This window comes from Lathamus discolor, chromosome 1 (assembly GCF_037157495.1).
Source record: "Lathamus discolor isolate bLatDis1 chromosome 1, bLatDis1.hap1, whole genome shotgun sequence".
Taxonomy (NCBI): Eukaryota; Metazoa; Chordata; class Aves; order Psittaciformes; family Psittacidae; genus Lathamus; species Lathamus discolor.
The window spans coordinates 27808114-27827598 of record NC_088884.1 but is presented as its reverse complement, the minus strand read 5'-3'; the positions used below and the strand labels follow the sequence as shown (position 1 = coordinate 27827598).

The 19485-nt window shown below is 45.7% G+C and overlaps 1 long non-coding RNA gene across 1 annotated transcript; it reads right to left on the bottom strand.

The window, feature by feature from the left end:
* Window positions 1–1695: 1695 nt before the first annotated feature.
* Window positions 1696–19263, bottom strand: LOC136007086 (uncharacterized). The gene is made up of 2 exons (XR_010609464.1): window positions 19213–19263; window positions 1696–5699 (listed from the first exon to the last, which is right to left on the bottom strand). It is a non-coding gene; the product is annotated as an uncharacterized LOC136007086 (long non-coding RNA).
* Window positions 19264–19485: the final 222 nt, after the last annotated feature.

Genomic DNA, 19485 nt, shown 5'->3' with positions numbered 1-19485 from the left:
TGTGGGGTCAAATTAAAAATGCAAAATAGTAAACTGTAAAAACGAAAGTAGGAACACATCCCAAAACAGCAATCAAAGCCTGCATTGTGTGCTGGGAGACTCACTAGCATGTTTTGAGTTTGTGGAACACACTCATCTTTCTGCATCCTTTCTCTACCTACCCTTCCTGCCTGTCAGAGTCCTCGGGATTGTATCAGGCTGTTGGGAGTTCAGGTAGATTTGTACTAGTTGCACCCGTATATACCCATATACAGGCATATTTCCTTTCACTTAAGTGGGGATAACCAGCTGCAGATATGGGATGGAGAGCAAGTGTATGGGTAACAGCTCTGCAGAGAGCGGTCGGGGTGAATCAGAGAGCAGCATGAGTCAGTTGTGCTGACCCACTGCTGAGAAGAGCAAGCACCCTGGGGGTGGGCAGAGGACTTAATCTACAAGACATAAGGATTAACCGCTCCATGGTCCCCAGCACTGCTGGTGACTCCGCTGCAGCTTGTGTTCAGCTGTGAGTAATGTGGCCCCAGGAAGACATGATGGAGACAAGGGGGAGTTCAGAGGATGCAGATGAGAGGTCTGAGCTCCTGTCTTGTGAAGGAAAGCTGAAAACATTGGAATTGTGCAGCCTGCAGGAGGGAAGCATTAGTAACACACCTCAAGGACAGAAAAGGCCCTTGTAAAGAACATAGTAGTCTGGATTTTGTGTCCTAAAAATATCTGTAATGCATCAGACTGAAAGCTTGCCTCCCAGGATCACATCTCTGACAGCACCAAAGTGGATGTCTGGGGAAGTAAGGAAACAGGGCAAGCATATGAGGAATAATTTCCCCCAACACTCCAGCCCCCTGTTGTCTTCAGCTTGGAGACTTCCCAACCAGGACATTCATGTTTGCTGTGAGTAGGACCAACTGCCACCAGTCTGCTGTGGGGAAGGGGCATTTTGGGTTAGCATCAGGAAATCTTTACAACACAAGCACAGCAAAGCACTGGAGTGTGCTGTCTGGGCAGGTGATACCCTCTTCATCAATACCAAGCAGACCTGGATCATATCTTGAAAAGCCTCCATTTAAAAATAAATGTCACAAATTCAAAATAACTGACAGCAGAATGACATGGCCCCTTCTCCTCCCCTAATAATCTGATTTTCAGCCAGAATGTAACCTGGACTCCAACTTTGCAAAGCTGGCACCCCCTCTTCTAGGGGGAAGGAGTGCTGTCACAAATGGAGAGCAGGCTGTTGGGTGTTTACATGTTGCCAGTTGTGCCACAATTTGGGGGAGAAACAAAATTAAACTTGCTGCTATTTTGGCAAGAGACAGAAGGAACGAGGCTCAGACAATCTGTTACTGAAAGAAAATATGGTGAAAATAACCACTGAGAAAGTATGTGTGAGGTGGGTCTGAGTAATGTTCTCATGGATTGCTTGGGAGGACAAATGCCATCACTTCAAACATCCCTCCTTCCTTCTTCTTCCCTGAGCTTTATACACTGAGCATGACTCCACATGGTGTGGGATATCCCTGGGGTCAATTGGGCTCAGCTGTCCCAGCTGTGCCCCCCCCAGCTCCCTGTGCACCCCCAGCCTGCTCACTGATGGGGTGCTGTGAGGAGCAGAAAAGGCCTTGGCTCTTAGCTAAAACACCCCTGTGTTATCAGCACTGTTTCCAGCAAAAATCCAAACCATAGCCCAATACTAGCTACTGTGGAGAAAATTAACTTTATTCCAGACAAAACCAGCATATTCTCCTCCTCTTATTTCACACCATCTACAGCACGCTCAGGTCCCACACTATCCAGGACATCCTCATTAACCACTATGCCTCTTCCCATGCTTTGCTATAATACACAGCTATCACTCCCCTAGTCTACAGACCACCCTGTAAAATGTCTGTAAATGTCCAGAAATGTCAGCAAAATGTCAGCTGAGTCCATTTAGTCCATGACTTTGGGTTCTGTCTGTTACGGTGGTCAATCAGACAGGAGAGGTGTTGTGTGGCATGGGGTTACCGGGTGCCAATGCCGGCTCAGGTTGGGTCACTGCTGCACTTGCACTGCTTCTTGTAAGGCTTGTCCTCCACTGGTTCAGGTAGTTCCTGCTATAGCAATTCCTGCACCATGCAATGCAAATCATGGATTACAATAATTTAAAGGTATTTCCGTTATAGTCTCCATCCCTGGTTCCTTTGGATGAGACTGTAGGGCTCAACATAAGAATGAACATTCCTAGCCTTGTTCCTAGTCTGGTTAGGAGGTTAGCAACAGGGGGGTTCCTGCTGTAGTAATTCCCACAGCATGCAACTCACATCCCAGGTTACAACAATTTAAAGGTATTTCCATTACAGTCTCCACCCCTGGTCCCTCTAGATCAGGTCATAGGGTTCGTCATTGCAATTATCTCCTCCCTTTGCTCCTCCTTCAGCTTCAGGAGTGACCCTGCTTCAACAAGGCCTTACCTATGGCTATAGTATCTCCAGGGGAGCACCTGCTCTGTCATGGGCTTATCCATGGCCACATGCTTTGAGGTGCTCCAGCATGACCTCATGCAAAGCCACTGATACTTCAAGGTACTTATCCACAGCCACAGATGCTTCAACATGTACCTTCTCCAGCATGGGCTTATCCGTGGGCCACAGTCCCTTCAGCAGTACACCTGGCTATGGCACAGACGTAACCACAGACTCAGACACTTCGAGATGCACCTCTGGTACATCCTATCTATAGCCAAACACATTCTGGGGGTCTTGCTCCTGCATGGGCTCATCCACAGGTCACAAACCCTTCAAGCCCAGTTCACACTGGAGTTCCAGCCTGTCCAGTACAGCAGCGCAGAAAAAGCAGCGGTGCCCTGGCCACCTTCCAGCCCAGGAGCATCACCACTGCTGTTATCAGAATGTTCCAGGGCACAGCAGAGTAAGATAGGCAGTACAGCAGTACAGCTATACAGCAAGAAGCAGAAGCTAAGAGCAGCCACTAACAAGCACTAAACTGATATTTGGTAAAGCAAGCCCAACGGCAAGCACAGGAGCCTGTCAATTAATAGCTAGACAGCAATAAAGCTGTAAATTCAATCTAACACATTCCAATCAAATCTGTCGTTATCTCGCACCCTTGGAGCCCTATGTTGGGTGACAAAAAGGATTGCTGTGGTTTAACCTCATCCAGCCATTAGCCCCACACAGCCTCTTGTTAACTCCCCCCTGGTGGGATGGGGGAAATAACCAGAGGGTAAAAGTGGGAAAACTCGTGGGTTGAGATAAAGGCAGTTTAAATAGGTAAAAGCAAACACCCCTGTGTTATCAGCACTGTTTCCAGCACAAATCCAAAACATGGCCCCATATGGGCTACTGTGAAGGAAATTAACTCTCCCCCAGCCCAAACCAACACGTATGTGCAAAATTTAACAATTTAGCACATATTCTTATATAGTATGCATATTATTCTAAAATATTTATGTTTTGCATTAAATGTCATAACATGAAAGTTGGACCTTAACATAAAAACTATTAGACATTTATACTTCTAAAAAAATGAATAAGCAACAGTACCACTGAGATGACGGGTTTTGTACAGCTTTGGGAAGTTACACAGATGAAAGACAACAGTAAAAAATGCATATGTACTATATACATGCTATATTACATATATACATATGTCCTATACATATGCTAATACAGAGAGTTAAATATTAGAGAGCTGTCTGTCCCATCGATAAATCAGAAACTCAAAAGATAACATTAAAGTGAGGCCTGAATTCTCAGCTCACCTCTCCCCACTATTGCCACCAGGAGCATGTGAGCTAGACTATCACTTTTCCATACGATCCCAGAGTTACAGTCATTACTGGAGCTGACATTTGCTCTCACTCCATCCATTTCCTTAAGATTATTAACGTCAAACAAAAAGTCGGTTTTACACAGGTGATCCTTGACCTTCACTCTATGTTCCCATGGAGCAGGCTCCTTTTTCAGCAGCTCCAGCCCCTGCTTCTTTCTGTGAGTCATCCAGCAAAGAAACACTTGCATTATCAAAGTTATCCTTTGGATCACACTGCGATGATCGTTTCTGTAGCATATTGTTTGCTCCTCTGTGCTTCTAATTATCTCCTGGAATAGCTGTGTCTGAGGTACAGCATTTGATTGCTTGACACTCAAATAATCAAAATACTTTTGTTTTGGGGAGAAACTGGTGAGGAAAAACTGAGACCAGTTTATTCTGATGGATCTGGACAATTCACATACCAGCTTCCCATTGCTAGGGACCAAACCTGCTCCTGCTGGAGCGGACAGGGATGGGGGGGGGGGGGGTTCAGTCCACGTGTTGTTGATATTGCTTTGACAGGACAGCACACCTGAAATGCACCTGGGAATGAATTATGTGCACACTTTGTGTTCTAATGATGCATAGAGACACCTGAGGAAATAAACACATCTCAATAAGGAGCCTTGTTTCAATGGCTCCTTTGGTCCATGGTCCAGTAGCCTCAGGATCTCAGAGGCAGTTTATCAGGGATAAGGATCCAGCTGAGCCACTGATAGCCTCAACATTTCCCAACCGCACCCTGAAACGTTTCTTTGGTTTGATTTTTACTGTGCTGAGTCTGAGCAGCAGTGAAGAGGAACAGGATCAGCCCAGTCTTCAGCATGCTCAGACTGGGCTTTGCTTGCCACCTACATGCAAGTTTATTGTGGAAAACATCGTAAGGTTTCTGACATAACTCACATAGTGTACAGGGTATTTCACTCTATACCACAGAAAAGAAGCAGCTTTTCAAGCTGGCAGTGGAATCAGTGGTGAACAGAGTCAAATAACTGCAAAGTCTGTATTTCCCCCTTTTCAGCTGGTGGCACCACACGATGGAAGAGGCATGTGTCCAGTTCCCACATGCTGATACCACCTGGTTCTCGATTCTTAATAAGCCTCAAAACAAAAGTAAAACGTTCAAACCAGAAACATATGGATTCTTGTTTAGGGAGACAGTAGAGAGGACTGAAAATGGGACATGGGTACAGCAGCATTGTAAGATCTACTCCTCTCAAAGGAGATCTGACTCAATGCTGAAACCAGCCACCCTCTTCAAATATTGGACTGTGAATTATAGGGGACTTGTGATATGCAAAAATGCACCTGGAGAGTCTTTACGTAACTTGTTTGTGTTTCACACCAGTATCAAGGCCAACAGGGGTTATATATATGCCAGAAGAAAAAGAAAGGTGTGTGGTGACAAATGCCAGACATGCTGCTAATGGAATTGAGTGGCTCAGGGGAGAGCAGAAGGACTATTGAGTGATGGAGAGCTGCGGATGGCAGCACCGAGGTACCAAGACACGCCAACAACAACACCTCATCTTTCATACCCAGCACCGTGGCCGTCCCTCAGGAGAAGCTTTCTGTGAAACAGTGGGGCACACGGTGTGCTGACTGTGCAGGCTCTTTCCCCATGGATAATCACGCTGCTCCCAGGCGCTGGGCACTCCTGACCTCCTCCTCAGGGTTTATTCTTTTCCTCCTGCTTGTGGAGTCCCAGGGCAGGTTCACGTACCTGTGCTCTTTTACCAGTAGCCAGTGTAGATGTGGGAACAGCACTTTTATGTTTCCTTTCAGCTGAAGGTGAGACCCTGGGAGGTGTTTTTCATTGCTGTATTCTTTACAGGTATTGAAGTGCTTTCTTCCTTAAATCACATCTTCCAAAGACCACCTGCTGCCTGCGGGACTCAGAGAAGGAAGAAAGGCAAATTAAAAAAATACCCAGAAAAGTATTGCAAGCAGACTCTTTAAAGGTCTGCTTTTTCTGTGATTTCCATGAAATCTGTAATCTCATGGTACCAAAATCACCTGATAAATACAAAAAACCACCCACAACTTAAACAGATGATAAGTAAACAAAAAGGCAATTAGCTGTGGTAATATACAGAGTCCCTTCTGGCTGTTCATCAGCGTAGAGCCCTTTCAACCCATTTGTACAATAGGTCAGCTTGTCTCCCCACCAAAAACCCTCCTGCAATATGAAGCAAAGGGCAAAGTGACTTGTGTTGCACTAGAGGAGGAGAGAAAGTGACTTCTAGAGTCATAAGCCTTTCATCAAAAGCTGGGACCTTGAAGGTAAACAAGGTAGCATCATTTCAGATGCAGCAGCTCCTCTTCATTTGCTGCTTGTTGAGAGAAAACATTCTATTTTCCTGGTCATTTACTAGACTAACTCCACTTCAGGCAATGCCTGTGTGTGTTTTTTCGTACGGGGGCAGTGGGGCATGGCAGGTAATGGTTTACAGGTGGTCTTATTTACCTCTGCAACTCAGGGTCTGAGATCAGAAATCAATCTTTCCCCCGTGAACATAAGCAGCTATTTCAGAGTTATTTTCTGCTGTATGCCTCCAAGCGTAGCGGGCAGGTCATTTTTCAATTTGTTTAGATTCAGCTGGCAGGGGTAAATGAAATGTGGTGGTTGATTTCAACTTCCCTTTTTGGGTGGTATTCCAAAGCCTTGCAATGGGATGCAACGAGTAGTCCTCATGCGGGGAAACTGCAGTGACTAAGGCAGCATATTGACTGACTTCCCTGTTACCCTTTAGGCAGGTAAAGCTGAATATGTACATGGCACAGAGTGTAGAAAAGCTCAGGCTTTGGCACTTACACTCTGTTTGTCTGGCTTGTCTGCTGTAATAGTCTTTTGGCTTATGTAAAAACAAATATTTTCCCAATTTGTCATTTTCTCGTACGAGCTGCGAACACATGCAAAATTTAGATAAACATCAGAGGGCAGAGCAAGTTCTATTTGCATGTTGCAGCACAAAGTAAGCTACAAAACAGAGCTGCCAGACTCAGAGGGACTTCTGTTAGAGCGCCTCAGTTGCTGCAGCACTGACCATAGCATGGTTCACTTCACCACGCTCCACAAAACTGCAAGCTCAGGTGAACACCCCAGCTGCCATATGGCGTTAGCTCACATCTGCTGCAAGATCAACTCTTGGCATGGAGGTTTCCGGTGGAATCTGTATTATTCTTTACTATCCTGTACTGAAACATACAAGAAGTCAGACAATCTATTGAAGCTCTCTTCAGCCAAATAGCATTTTACTGGCATATTTGCTTCAGGACACCATAGCATGTACCATAATGTGGGCAGGAGCTTGATTGGCTTCTTGGTAGGATGGGGTGGTGGCTCAATTTTGGCCACAGCTCTTGCCTTCGCATCCCTAGCTTTTCCCCAGGGTTATGACGATGATGATGATGATGATGATGTTGGCTCCTTGCTCTGATCCATTTTTCAGCTGATTGTCCAGTACTTCTCTGTCCCTAGATTTTTAGCTATTTTTCCTGCTAAAGCTTCCCTTGTTCAGGAGAACAACTCACAGCTTTCCATGCTGAGAAAAGGGACATTGTTACCCCTTTTCTAATCCCGTATTTCTCCCTACAGTGCTCCCTCAGCCCATCTCCCAGGAAGGCAGAAGACACTAGTATTTAGTTCAAGTTCTTGCTTTGTTCTTCTCATTACAGTATCTAATCTCCTTCCAGAAATACACAAAGCAAAGTGACTGGCATCTGTCGCATCACTGCTCTTTCCTCCTCTACCCTGAGGAAGAAGTGTGTGCAAAGGAGTATCTTGACTCAGAGCCTGTTTATTTTCAGCTTGATTTTCATAGCACAGGGCTTATGAATGTCATTTCCCCACCCCAGACACGACCAGACCATCTGCTTACTTTCAATCTAACTTGACTGTGGGACAATGGTCTTGAAGACAAGGTGTTAGGACGACAGCCAGGCAGAAAAGAGAGAGATGAATGTCTCATCTCCCATCTCAGGGAGAATCTGCAGTAGCTTCATCCCTGTTCAGACGGTGGGACCTTGGCTCTAGGGACACCAACCACTGGTAAAGATGACTTCATAGATCACCTTACTGAGGTCTGTAATGGCCCTTTTTCCTATGCAAGCTCTATCTACAGTTTGCCACTCAGATGAGTTCTCTCATCACTGCCATGGGTTGCCCCAGTTGAGCAGGGTCACCGTCTGTCATCTTCATCCTGGTCCTCTAGCTCATCTGGTAAGTACATGGGCCTCTACATGGAGCAGCCCAAGACACAGAGACTGGGAAGCTGATAAGGAATTCCATGGGAGGTATTTCAGGGATGATGGTGGCAAGCCGTGCCATAGCCTTCTGTGCAGATGGTGTACAGGGATTGCTTTAGGCTTCATACCAGGGATGTTGCATTGCTATAGGCAAGCCAAGAGGCCCAATTTACTGAGATGAGGTCACCCCTGTGAAAAATTGTTTACTAATGAAAGAGGAGACTGTTGCTTCTAGGCACTGCTGCAGAGCTGGACAGCAAACACAAGAGAAGTGCTGCAGCTAAGACTCATGCCATGAGATGTACATTCAGACAAAGGCTCTGCATGAGGATTTGATTTCCTTGAAAGCACTGTCCTATGCCAGTCATCTCCATCTTGCTTAGATCTCAGAGAAGATTAATCCAATTTCATTGGCAACCCATGTCTCAAGACCTAAGCAACTCACTTGGGAGACCCAAGAGCTCATTCCAAGCTTTTCTTCCCAACCTTGAAGAAAACATACTGTTTGAAGGTAAAGCTGAGGCATGCAGCTAATCACAGGGCTCTGAGGGCTCCTTCAGAAACACACCTAATGCTCGATGGTTCACTTGGAGTAAGGGGATTTGCCACCACTATGTGATTTGCTTCTGGGTAGCCCTCAAAGAAAAGGTGCTGCAGTGGTAAGTGTTTGTCATACTGCCAGCGCAGGACCCAGCATGGGGAAGACTCTCTTATGGCACGTTTTTAGCAGCTGGACCACAGCCGGTGCACAGCACACAGGGACCAGAAGCATCTGTAGGAAGGCAACCCACACAACTGATAGCTCCTCCCGCTGCTCTGTCATCAACCCCAGACATTTTGACAGCAGGAGAAGGTTGCGGGAGTGGGAGCAGCAGGCAGCTGCCTACATAACACCCCTCCTTGCTCATCCACAGCAGGGAGAGGCTGCGGTTCCTCCCCGGGCTGCCCAGAAAAACCTGCGGGACACAACTTAGCTGAATGTTTTCTCTCGGATCTGTTCTCCATTCCAAGCATTACTTCTGTCAGGAAGGATTAATGAAGCATTTCTTTTACTAAATGTGAGCATTTGGCTTCAGCAAACTCATCTAGTTGTTTACTATGTGCTTTTATGCACGGGTTTCTTTTTGACAAATGTTTCTGTTTTCATCTGTACATTTCCTATAACCTCTTCCTCTGCATCACCATTTCTCAAAGTTAGCAGAATTAATACACATTTGTATACTACATGCTGAACAGAAACACCTGCCCACAAACACTATTTACTTAATTTGCTTAAGCCAGTGAGTTATTTATTTATCTGGCAGATAAAAGGGATAGCAGACAGCTTTCTAGCTCAACAAAGTGTTGGCAGAAAGTATTGACTTCAAACTTATACATAATGCATTTGATAGGATTGAAAAGCAGCTCTCTGAAATAACTCTGAGCTCCCAAATACACTTACTACCTTATCTCACATTTTTGGTCATTTATTTTCTGAGGTTTTTGTGTCTTGTTTTTTTGTGTTTAGGGAATGTAGAAAAAGAGAGAGGCAAGGCAGTATTTTTAAAACTAACTGATTTTAAAGAGCACTTAATACAGGGGGGAAGGAGGAATGTGTGGTCCTTATGGTATTCCTAAGAGCTATTGAGATGGGAAAGTGAATTTATTAGACACAGTGTATTGTGAATACTTGCCTATATTTTATTTAAACAGGTACAGCTTGTACTGCTGATGTGAGCAGGCTAAGAGGGGGCAAGATGACAACTGGTTAGCTACCCATGATTTGGTACTTGCTTTGATTTAGGCTTTCCTGTTTCTTTCGGTGCCTTTCAAAATAGATTACTTTTATCATTCCCAGGAACTTCAAATGTTTGGGATATCTACCCATTGTCCAGGCCAAAAAATAACACTTCTGGAATATAACTTCTCAAGGAAGCGAAGTGTGGATCAGCATATGGATGTGCTGATTCTGAATCTTATATTAAAGAAAAAAGTATATACAAGATATCAAAAAATGAAAATCCAGGTGGGTGCTGTACAGCCTAGATGCTGAGGTGCTGGGGACAGAGGAGGTCCTAGAGGGGAGCTGCAGTAAAAAGCTACCTGTGTTATTCAATAAGTGGCAACACCTTGCTCATGTCCGATATCCCATTCCTCTCCGAAGTTCTGATTGTTTCTGGCCCTGGCCATCAGGACTGTTTATGTAGTTTATATTTCATGCTTTTAAAAATGTCAGGAACTAATCAAGGAATCAAGAGCGAAGCTCGGGTCTGTTCTCTCCCAGCAAGACCCCTGACAATGAGGTTAAAGTTTCACCCCTAATCTTTCACCATTGCACGTCCTATCACTATATGTATAGGCTGGCCAAGCTCTTCTGAATCCTCCCAGTCACTGCAGTTTTCCCTTTGGAGTTGTGTCCTTCCATAAGGAAGGCATAGGCAGCCCAAGATCAGCTGTGTATTGTTTTTTTGTGGAGAGCATGAAAATATCGTAATTCATATGCAGTGGAAAAGGCCTCTGCATTAAAGTGTCTTTTAACTGCGGATCTCATTGGTTTGCCTCTCAGCAACAAGCTAGGAAACACTTACTTTTCCTTCTCTTCTGTGATATACATATATATATATGTATATGCTCAAGGTTTTCCAGGAAAATCAGAGTGGCTCTGTACTAGTTAAGACAGAAACAGTCAAAAAAGCAGCTCTTGTGCAAAGAGCTGGGCAGCAGAAAGATGGAGCAAGGGAGACCAGACAGGGGAAATGGCAAAAAGAAATGAAAAAAGATGGGGCAAGAGAGACTTTTTAACCTTATTTTTTAGCTTTTGCATGAAAACAGTGGGAGGACAGGTCAGAAGCAAGCTGTGCACACACTGAACAGAAGTGACACAGGCTGGAAACCAGACCTCCCACATCTCTCACATTGCTGGCCAACAGCATCACAACCACCTTCTGCTCCCTTTCCGGAAGAAAAGACATTGTCTCAGTCATCTTCTGCAATCCTCTATTGAGAACCAGCTGGGAATGCTGTGGGAGGCGCTGCAGGGATGGGGATGCAGCCGGCAGATGAGCAGTGCTAGTGCTCTCAGGGATCCCTGTGCAGGCAGCAGTGCCGCCCAGCAGAGGTACGGAGAACCTCAGGCCAGGATCCCGGGGCCTAGCCATCCTCCCTAGGTCCCACAGCAACACAGATTTAGGCACTGGTGTCACTTTAATCTGGCCTCAGATTAGTAAAACAAAGAAAAAATTCCAATGAATTGGATTTAACATCACAGCTGTGAATCAGATAAACTGCCCATGTGAGCCTTTGAATTTATCACCTCCTTCCATGGCATCCAGAGATCCAGGAAACTTTGTTACATCAAACAGTGAACTCATCAAGCCATGCTAATTCTCTTTTTCAGACAGAAATTGGCCTAAACAGACTAAAACCTTGAAAAACATCCATTTTGTTAGTTTCAGGGTTTTTTTTGTTCCACCATATTCTGAATTTCATTCCAGAATGGTGTTCCATTCCAAGGGTGACCTAAGGTTTCAAAAAAACATTAAAGGATTCAGTCCTCCAAAACTAAACGTTTATTTTTTCCATCAGATTAATTGTTATTTACACCATTCAGTACCCGAGTTCTGCTTTTTGCTAACGACTCTTGAACACAAGCTGTACTGTCTGTCACCTGCCAGAGGAAAGCTTTCCATAACTGAATCCCTCTCACCAACAACGTTATCTTTGAAGTTCTGGCATTGAGAATGATTCTAATTAGCTTATGTTTTCCCACCTTCTAGTGCCTTAAACCAGAACTGCCCTTGTCAAACAGTGAACTTCTAAATATTTGTTCTGTGAACTCTCTTTATGCAAATGTCCCTCCCTTTTAAATTGAAAGTTCTTTCAAGTGGAGATTAGGACACTCTTTTAGCAATGTGTTGGTTTGTTTTAACAAACTGCCATCTGGCGAGGTAATATATCCCTGTCACTGTGCTTTTAGCTTTATTACATCAAAAACTTCCAAAGTATCCAAGACCAAGCCTGGGTTGTATATTGATCCCTGCATATTAATTCACCGCAGAGCTTCAAACATATATCTTAATGTGATGGTAATAATTTCAGAAGATCCTAAATATGTGTTTGGGTGAATGGAGCTTTAATGAGTTACTTTATGCTGACATCAAGTGGTGTCTCTTTGGTCAAAATACACCAGCACAGCTGCTGTACGCTGTAACCATTCAGTGCTGGCACAACAGCAAAAATGTTTGTGTTCCCAGCACAGCTGAGGCAGAGCTGAAAACCCACTGCATGCACAAGGGCCATCACCCGCCTGCTCAGCAAGGCTGTGGTTATGAAGCTGATGTTGTGCATTTTCCCCTTCACTTTCCAGCACCATGATGGTGTTTTCTGCTCTTTCCCAGTTTAACGGTCAGCACCATGGTTAGCACCAGTGAGCGGAGGGGGATGCTCCGCCTGGTTGTAGGATGCTCTCTTGCACAGCCCTGGGTAGTGACCCCGCTATGCACCCATAGCATGGTGGCAGGCCCTGAGCAAGGCTGGGTGGCAGGGAGGCCAGCTTCAAGTGCCCTGACCAATGCTGGTGCCTATTTACATCTCTCAGTTAATACTTATGGTGCCAGCAGAGTGCTCCACACGGTGATGGTGATCAGAGGAAGGGGAAGGACAGGGTTTTGCTGTCTCTGTGCCCACACTGCCACGCAGCTGTGCAGCAGGGGCAGCCCTGGGGCTTGGGTCTGGGGGCAGGCTCACGTTGAGGTTCAACCATGCACTTTGAATCATAATGAAGTTGTCACTGTTTGTTGGATGGAGAAATATGACACGCCTGAATTTTCCACTAGGCTTCATTTGATCAGAAGAAATTGGGTCCACTGTACCATCTTCTAAATGGCTGGCTATGCACAGCGCCCCACACCACTCTGTCTCTCTGGCAATTTCAAAAGACATTATTTTCTACTTTCCTGAACTTTCTGACCAGGCTGGAGAAGCAGATCTTTTGCAGTACAGCAATGAAAGCGTAGGAGCAGTGTGGGGTCCTGTACCTTGGTCTGCCCCTGCAAGCTCCCACCACCACAGTTCCCACAGCGGCTGAGGTGGTTTGGGGGGTGTGAGGACAACCTGGCAATACAGAAGGTGTTCTGGTGCCTTGCAGAAATACGCTCTCTGCTTCCTGGGGTAATTTTCCCCTTCACATGATTTGTCTGTGCCTGGAGAGACAGGCCAGGGAGCAGAATAGAGGTGGTTATGAGGGTTTAACCAAACGCTGTGATGTCCTCTCACACCTGGCATGTTTTCCTGTGTTGGGTTTGAGCTGCGAAGCAGGCATGAGGGCTCAGAGCCCCGCTAAGTGTGACACGATGTGCTCAGCTGGAGGGAAACAGCTCTCTGAAAGCTGTGACTCAGGCAGCCCTCAGCCCACAGGGACCTGCTGAGGAACCCCGCATTCATCCTCCGTTGTTAAAGCCCAACATAAAAATACACTCATTCATCATCCGTGATTAAATTAGCGCCCCTATAAAACTTTAATCTGCCTTCTGAAAACCAGCCACATTCAGAAAGCTCTCCCCTCAATATTTCATCAAAGCCTTCAACAGCAGTGGCCACACAGCAAATCTCTTTTACTTACAAGGACAGCGTTTTAGTTTAATGGCAGCTTTTAAAGATAACGCAAGTTCTGCACTGAATTGCCTCTTGCACGGAGGCTTGCGCCCGTGTCCCACCCCTGCTTCCTGACACACGCCTGTGCAGAACCTGCTCGTTGTGATTTGAAACACAGATCATTTCTTACGCAAAGATTCATGATATGGGGAGGCTATTTTAAGAGGTCTAAACAAGATGCTGTGGGAACAGCACAGGAATGATTGAAGGCATTTGTGCATTGCACAATGCTGTTACTGAGGCACCTCGGGCAGCCACTCTGCAGCATAGACTATGTAGGAGGATATAATTCTTCTCTGTGTGTTGTAATGATTGCGATTCGTGGTTTAAAACCAGGGTAAGATCTATGGTGCAGCTCAGTGTAAAGAGAAGCATGAAGTTATTAGTGCAGGAGTACAATTGCTACTGTTAGTGCTATTTGTTAAGTGTTAATTATATTCTAGGCTTAATGCAAGCCATGAAACAACAGTTCCTGCTCTGAACTGTTTGTAGGCTTGGCTAGTACGTGGTCACCACAGGGCTAGCCAGTGGGTCTCCAGCTGCTGTACATCCTTCACTTTCCTGTAGTGGGGTTTGCTCTGCTTGGCACTAGTGGCCAAACACCGACTGAGCCACACTTGTGCTATGGCTCTTGTTAGGGAAGAAGTAATTGGTAAAGGAGAGGGATTTGGAGCTGGGGCTTTCCACATACAGACAAATGCCATCAGGAGCTAATTACAGAGCAACTGTAAAACAGATGTCAGTTTTGCTATCAAATTATAAAGAATCTCAAATTCACCCTCAAGTGGGAAGGAATTGTGGTATTATAATTTTGTAGTGATTAGTGAGGAGTCTGAATTGGAGACCAAGGCTCCGTGTGCTATTACATAGGGCACAGGGGTGATGTTTTAGGACTCTCTGTTACACTGGTAATATCAACCAACACTGTTTTTCTGAAACCAGGATATTCCCGGGATGCTGCCATGCATTCCAGCACTCAGAGGGGTTAATTATTCCTTCAGGAGTGACTTGGATATCTCAAAAACTTTCATGCCTTTTCTCGCCTAAAATCAATGTTTCCTTCCCTAAAAATAAATAAATAGATAAAAGCTGTCTCCTGAAAGCTTCATTATTTGGTAGGCTCAGGAATATACAAGTGGTCTCTGATTCATTTGTTCTCTGGGGAACTCAGTAACAAAGCTCCGATAATGAGAGGAACTTCTCAATCTTTTAATATAAATAGATGGGTTTCTTAGGCTCAAGACACCACGAGATCCTTCCACAGACATCCTTACTGCCACCTTTGCAGGAAAGATGGCCTCTCGGTTGAAAGGCAAAATTGCGTTAGCACATATGACGCATGCAGCACTTGCATTTTTAAATGAGGTTAATGTGTGCTTGGCAGTAGGATGAAAAAGCCATTTTGTAGTCTCCTGTTTTCTTTCTTCTCAGGATGCCACACTTTCTCCTTCTCACCTTCAGAAAGGGCTTCAGGCAAGATGTGCCATAGCCAAGAACAGAGAAACCGCATGCTGCTTTGCTGATGATGAGTCTTGGCAGCCCCATTAGATGTGGGTTTACCTATGGGACTTGGGTTGACCCAGAGAAATACTCGCCTCCAGCCATGGCAATCAGCCACTTGAATGTGCAGTGAGACCAATGCCCTATTTTATTTGGGCGCAAGCTGCCAGGCCAGGTGCCTTAAAGCTTTCCAAAAGCAATGCCATGTTGCTGGATGCTGGTGAAACCCTGGAGGAGCGTGATGGGCCACAGGATCAGAGGAATTAGAAGCATCACTATCTGCTCATACAGAAAAAAATTGGGTTTGGGTAGTGTTATGTAAAAGGAGCACGGCAGCAATAACTCTGAGAAGGAAGAAAGCTTTAGGGAGTTAGTGAGACAGGCTCTGCAGGGATTCATAACCCAGGAAACAGACCTTTCATCCAAAGGAAAAGCAAAGTGCAAAGGATCTGATAGCACTGCTCAGGGATGGTGTACTATAGAAAGGCTGTGGCTCCAGAATCTCCTCACCACTCAAGCTGTTACCATCTGCGCGCCAGACATGAAGAGGACAAAATTAATAGTGCAAAATGCTGCAAAATAAGTTGTCCAGACTCTGAATATGCTGAAACGGAAAATGCCAAATGAGGATTGGTTCCTAGTTACCAGAAAGCTTCCTAACTCAGAGGCAGAAGGAATGATTGGTCTGAGAACAAGAATAGTGTCGTCTTTAAAGTTACGTGAACACAGTGAGATTCAGTCTTGAAGGATAGCTGTAATAAGACAGATGCCTGCTTTCCATCATGTATGGATGATGCAAGGGGAAGCTTTCACATAAGCCAACCACTTAGTGTTTCCCTCCCTAACCGACCAGCCCGCCATAGATCACCAGGAGCTGACAGCTGAACTGTGAGCAGCAAACAGCCTGGCCTCCAGGCAGACCCTGCAGCACCTGAGGAAGCTTCCACTGACAAGATAGAACTGAGTTAGCTCCTGGGTGCTCAGAGCTGAAGTCAGATTTGATCAATACGCCTCCGTCAGGCAGGCACTTGTGTGTAATTTCAGCAGCACAGGAAGAGGACTAAGTTCATTAGCTAGGCCAGAACAAATGACAAATTCCTCTGCCAGGATGTTCTCTTCTCAGTTACAGCAAAAACATGAATCTGTCAAAGTACATTTAGGCACTGTGTGCTTTAAGTCATCAGCAGTTAGCATGGATCTTACTCAATCCTAGATAAGCTGGGAGACTGCACCCTTAGTTCAGTTGCTGGAGAAACTGATAAGTCCCTTTTCCTCCAGAAATTAAAATGAGCTTCAAACCAAGATATTTTCCTGACACTAAAGATTCACACCTACATACACCAGTCTTATTTGGGGAAACATTAACAGACAAGTAAAGAAAAGACTTTTTGTACCATTTGAGTGGGATTGCCCATCACTCTGCTTTCCCTGGATCACAGGAAGGTGGGTGAGTATATACACGTATACACTCAGTTTATACAAGTGTGACATGAAGGAGAGTCTGGTGTGGATCTGCCATATTTAAACACCAAAATGAACTCACACAAGATGCAGTCCAATCAAACTTACATCAATGTCTTGGAGACCCTGTAGACCTGCCTACAATCGAGTCCTCTCAACAAAAGTATCTCACCTGAAAAGATAATGCAACCCAGCCATTGCAGATCATGCAAATACAGTACTTCCCAAAGCACTTTTGGAATTGATCCAGCGCTTTCCTGACCCAAGGAGGAATGACACAGACAGATACCGTGTCTTTCAAAATGGCCAGCTTAAACCAATCCAGAGTTTGACTGGTGTCCAAGATTTCCTCCTTCTCTGCCCCACTCATGTTTGTGTGGCTAAAAATCAACCCTGCCAGACCCCTGCTAGATCAGAGAGGGCAGATGAGCCCCGAGCAGCAGCTCAGTGGGTGAGCAGGGAGAGCAGTGCACAGAGCCCAGGGGAAGGAGCACAGCTCAGTGCAGACTCATGTCAGCTGTCAGCAGCTCTGCCCCTGAACAGGACTTCTGCATCCTGCCTGCAACATCCAACGTTTCCAGGGCTGAGGTGTGGGACAGCTGTGGGCAGGATGCTCTAGCCTTGCCCAAGAGCTGTCCAGCAGATGAGGAGGGGGCATCATCACAACTGTGCAGGAGATCTCCACAAGATTGCTTATGAAGCCCTTCTTGCACTATCATGGAAAGCATTATGTCTCTGGCTATGGGATAATTACACTGCCAAGCATCCTATCATCATTTGCTGGAAGAAGTGTTCAAGTATTTTAGCTATGCTTGTGACAACATCTGACAGCCATAATTCAACTCAATCCCTTTTAATGATTCATTTTCATGGATTGTACATCTATTTCCAGTGCACTGCACCTACTTCAAAAGCAGTAGTAATGAAAACTTCAATGAAAACTTAACATTCTGGATATCTTGCACTGCTGTGGTAAGCATGAGATATGGACCATTGCAAAGACCCTGGGTAAGTGCCTTACCAGAGCTTTAATATGCTTTCTTGGGAAATGACTGAGATTATTTATGCTGTAATTAAAGGTATGCTACAATTAATTTGTTAATCTTCAGTTGCAGTGTGAATTTCTTTTTGATTTGTAAATATGCAATGCTTAAGTGCTATTATGTAAAAATATATTTATCATCAGACAGAGGGGGTGTCATCGTTAAGTACATAATTACAAATCTATAATTATAGGAAAAGCTATGAATCATAGAATCATAGAATCATAGAACAGTTAGGGTTGGAAAGGACCTCAAGATCATCTAGTTCCAACCCCCCTGCCATGGGCAGGGACACCTCTCACTAAACCATCCCACACAAGGCTTCATCCAACCTGGCCTTGAACACCGCCAGGGATGGAGCATTCACAACATCCCTGGGCAGACGATTCCAGTGCCTCACCACCCTAACAGGAAAGAATTTCTTCGTTATATCCAATCTAAACTTCCTCTGTTTAAGTTTTAACCCATTACCCCTTGTCCTGTCATTACTGTCCCTGACGAAGAGACCCTCCCCAGCATCCCTGTAGGCCCCCTTCAGGTACTGGAAGGCTGCTATGAGGTCTCCACGCAGCCTTCTCTTCTCCAGGCTGAACAGCCCCAACTTCCTCAGCCTGTCTTCATACAGGAGGTGCTCCAGTCCCCTGAGCATCCTCGTGGCCCTCCTCTGCACTTGTTCCAGCAGTTCCATGTCCTTTTTATGTTGAGGACACCAGAACTGCACACAATGCTCCAGGTGAGGTCTCACAAGAGCAGAGTAGAGGGGCAGGATCACCTCCTTCGACCTGCTGGTCACGCTCCTTTTGAGGCAGCCCAGGATACGGTTGGCTTTCTGAGCTGCGAGCGCACACTGAAGCCGGCTCATGTTCATTTTCTCATCGACCAGCACCCCCAAGTCCTTCTCTGCAGGGCTGCTCTGAATCTCTTCTCTGCCCAACCTGCAGCTGTGCCTGGGATTGCTCTGACCCAGGTGTAGGACCTTGCACTTGTCATGGTTGAACTTCATGAGGCTGGCATCAGCCCACCTCACAAGCGTGTCAAGGTCCCTCTGGATGGCATCCCTTCCCTCCAGCGTATCAACCGGACCACACAGCTTGGTGTCATCGGCAAACTTGCTGAGGACGCACTCAATCCCACTGTCCATGTCAGCAACAAAGATGTTGAACAAGACCTGTCCCAACACCGATCCCTGAGGGACACCACTCGTTACCGGTCTCCAGCCGGACATCGAGCCATTGACCACAATTCTGTGTGCGGCCATCCAGCCAGTTCTTTATCCACCGAGTGGTCCATTCATCAAATTGATGTCTCTCTGTCGTAGTTTAAACCAATCCACACAGGTTGTCCACTCAGCCCCCCCGACCCTCCCCGCTCCCGGAGGGATGGGGAGGAAAATCAGGAGAATGTAACTCCCACGGGTTGAGATAAGCACAGCCCAGTAACTAAGGTATAACACAAACCACTACTGCTACCACAAATGATAATATTGATAAGAGAAAATAACAAGAGAATACGATACCACCGCCGAACGAGTTCGACCTCCCCGAAGAGCGAGAGCCTGCCCCTTCCGGGTAACTTCCAGTTCCCCCTCCGGGCATGACGTGCTATGGTATGGAATACCTCTTTGGCTAGTTTGGGTCAGGTGTCCTGTCTCTGCTTCCTCCCGGCCTCCCTCGTCCCCAGCAGAGCATGAGACTCACAAAGTCCTTGGCCAGAATAAACATTACTTAGCAACAATTAAAAACAATCGGTATTATCAGCTCTCTGCCCAGGCTGGAAGTCAAAACACAGA